This window comes from Rutidosis leptorrhynchoides, chromosome 3 (assembly GCF_046630445.1).
Source record: "Rutidosis leptorrhynchoides isolate AG116_Rl617_1_P2 chromosome 3, CSIRO_AGI_Rlap_v1, whole genome shotgun sequence".
Taxonomy (NCBI): domain Eukaryota; kingdom Viridiplantae; phylum Streptophyta; class Magnoliopsida; order Asterales; family Asteraceae; genus Rutidosis; species Rutidosis leptorrhynchoides.
Genome location: NC_092335.1, coordinates 367,458,558 through 367,462,383, shown reverse-complemented (window position 1 = coordinate 367,462,383; position 3,826 = coordinate 367,458,558).

Below are 3,826 nucleotides of genomic sequence, written 5' to 3'. Positions count from 1 at the left end.
TCTTGTCTAGAGTCGGTCAGAATTCTTCGGCACAACTATTTAAGGCGAGATCAGTTTGTAAGACATTCGAAGAACGTTCCAAGAATGCCTTGGTTTATAAAAGGCTTTCGTTCGAAAGATGGGGGATATCACATTGGGAAATCCATAAGTTACGATGTGTTTACTTTGACGCATATATTGCGGGGAACCCAAATGCTATTTTACGCAATGGGTTAAGAAATTATTTTGACTCAATATATCCGAATATTGGACTTCGTGATTTAGAAAAAGCGGCTAACATGCAACATAAAGAAGCATGTTATGCTTACGGATTAGTAATGTTCGCTTCTCACCAAAGTGAGAACAAGAACATCGGGCTACAACTATTAAACAAAACGTTTCCACAAGTGACGGAGTCGGTAATTGGGGTAAGAAATGAGGTTTTTAGATTGTTACGGGACTGTTGGACATTACGTAACCCTCGTCCCTTTGACGACGTTACAACACGCTGTCTTATCAATGGCCATAACGGTTATGTTCCACAAGACCAAGGATGGGAAGTAATCCTAGTAAAACCAGAATGCATGACTTGTTTCTGGACGTATGAATTACGTGTCTTTATTGCCTTTGCTGAACGACTTGTGTACTAGATAGAATTATCTTCACAACCATCTTGTATCAAATTTATTGTGTGCTATATTTCATGCTATATGTAAAATAAGCGGTATTGTAAGTTTGTAAAATATTGTGTAAAAGTTTGAACGCGAAATATTATTATAATCAGTTTTTCATATAGAATTGTAGTAGTTGAATTGTATATTAGCTACTAAGTATGAACTTAACGGGTAGGTACTACCCGAATTTAAACTTATAAAACACTAATATGAAGAAAAAGCTTTTATAAATGAGTTCATATTATGCTACGAAATACTATTAACTACTCTTAATATTCTGTATGATTACCTTGTTCCATTTGACTATTTTGAAAGAAATGGCACCGACTACTCGACACACTGTGAATATGAATGAAGAGGAATTCCGTACTTTTCTAGCTTCAAACATAGCCGCAGTACAGGCTGCGCTACATACCAACAATAACCTTGGATCTAGCAGTACAGGAAATCGTGTAGGATGCACCTACAAAGAATTCACTGCCTGCAAACCTTTGGAATTTGATGGAACTGAAGGACCGATCGGATTGAAACGGTGGACCGAGAAGGTCGAATCGGTGTTTGCCATAAGTAAGTGTACTAAAGAGGACAAAGTGAAGTACGCTACGCATACCTTCACAGGTTCTGCGTTAACATGGTGGAATACCTATCTAGAGCAAGTGGGACAAGACGATGCGTACGCACTACCGTGGTCAGCATTCAAGCACTTGATGAACGAGAAGTACCGTCCCAGAACCGGAGTCAATAAGGTCAAGACAGAACTTAGAGGGTTATGAACCCAAGGATTTGATATTACCACGTACAAAAGACGATTCACAGAATTGTGCCTATTGTATCCGGGAGCATTCGAAGATGAGGAAGAGAAGATCGACGCGTTTGTGAAAGGATTACCGGAAAGAATCCAAGAAGATATAAGTTCACACGAGCCCGCCTCCATACAACAGGCATGTAGAATGGCTCACAAACTAGTGAACCAGATTGAAGAAAGAATTAAAGAACAGACTGCTGAAGAGGCCAATGTGAAGCAAGTCAAAAGAAAGTGGGAGGAAAACGGTGATAAGAATCACCAATACAACAACAACAACAATTACAACAATAATCGCAACAATTATCCCAACAATCGCAACATCAATCGCAACTACAACAAACGGCCCAACAACAACAACAACAACAACAACAACAACAACAGCAACTACAACAATCATCCCAACAACAATAATAACCGCAACAACAACAACAATCAGAAGCAGCTATGCCAAAGGTGTGAAAAGTATCACTCGGGGTTCTGCACCAAATTTTGTAACAAGTGTAAAAGAAATGGTCATAGCGCGGCGAAGTGTGAGGTCTACGGACCAGGGGTTAATAGAACGAAAGGAACAAATGGTGTCAGAACGAGTAATGGCGGAGCAAGTAGTGTCGGAGCAAGTTATGCCAATGTAGTTTGTTATAAATGTGGAAAACTGGGCCACATTATTAGAAATTGCCCGAACCAGGAGAACACGAATGGACAAGGCCGCGGAAGAGTTTTCAATATTAATGCGGCAGAGGCACAGGAAGACCCGGAGCTTGTTACGGGTACGTTTCTTATTGACAATAAATCTGCTTATGTTTTATTTGATTCGGGTGCGGATAGAAGCTATATGAGTAGAGATTTTTGTGCTAAATTAAGTTGTCCATTGACGCCTTTGGATAGTAAATTTTTACTCGAATTAGCAAATGGTAAATTAATTTCAGCAGATAATATATGTCGGAATCGAGAAATTAAACTGGTTAGCGAAACATTTAAGATTGATTTGATACCAGTAGAGTTAGGGAGTTTTGATGTGATAATCGGTATGGACTGGTTGAAAGAAGTGAAAGCAGAGATCGTTTATTATAAAAATGCAATTCGCATTATACGAGAAAAAGGAAAACCCTTAATGGTGTACGGAGAAAAGGTTGCTATGCTGTTCTAGCACACGTCGAGAAAGTACAAACTGAAGAAAAGAGCATCAATGATGTTCCCATTGCAAAAGAATTTCCCGATGTATTTCCGAAAGAATTACCGGGATTACCCCCACATCGATCCGTTGAATTTCAAATAGATCTTGTACCAGGAGCTGCACCAATAGCTCTTGCTCCTTACAGACTCGCACCCAGCGAGATGAAAGAACTGCAAAGCCAATTACAAGAACTTTTAGAGCGTGGTTTCATTCGACCAAACACATCACTGTGGGGAGCTCCTATTTTGTTTGTCAAGAAGAAAGATGGTACATTCAGGTTGTGTATCGACTATCGAGAGTTGAACAAACTTACCAACAAGAATCGCTACCCACTACCGAGAATCGACGACTTATTTGATCAACTACAAGGCTCGTCTGTCTATTCAAAGATTGACTTACGTTCCGGGTATCATCAAATGCGGGTGAAAGAAGATGATATTCCAAAGACTGCTTTCAGAACACGTTACGGTCATTACGAGTTTATGGTCATGCCGTTTGGTTTAACTAATGCACCAGCTGTGTTCATGGACCTTATGAACCGAGTGTGTGGACCATACCTTGACAAGTTTGTCATTGTTTTCATTGATGACATACTTATTTACTCAAAGAATGACCAAGAACACGGTGAACATTTGAGAAAGGTGTTAAAAGTATTGAGGAAGGAAGAATTGTACGCTAAGTTTTCAAAGTGTGCATTTTGGTTGGAAGAAGTTCAATTCCTCGGTCACATAGTGAACAAAGAAGGTATTAAGGTGGATACGGCAAAGATAGAAACTGTTGAAAAGTGGGAAACCCCGAAAACTCCGAAACACATACGCCAGTTTTTAGGACTAGCTGGTTACTACAGAAGGTTCATCCAAGACTTTTCCAGAATAGCAAAACCCTTGACTGCATTAACGCATAAAGGGAAGAAATTTGAATGGAATGATGAACAAGAGAAAGCGTTTCTGTTATTTAAGAAAAAGCTAACTACGGAACCTATATTGTCATTGCCTGAAGGGAATGATGATTTTGTGATTTATTGTGACGCATCAAAGCAAGGTCTCGGTTGTGTGTTAATGCAACGAACGAAGGTGATTGCTTATGCGTCTAGACAATTGTTGATTCACGAACAAAATTATACGACGCATGATTTGGAATTAGGCGCGGTTGTTTTTGCATTAAAGACTTGGAGGCACTACTTATATGGGGTCA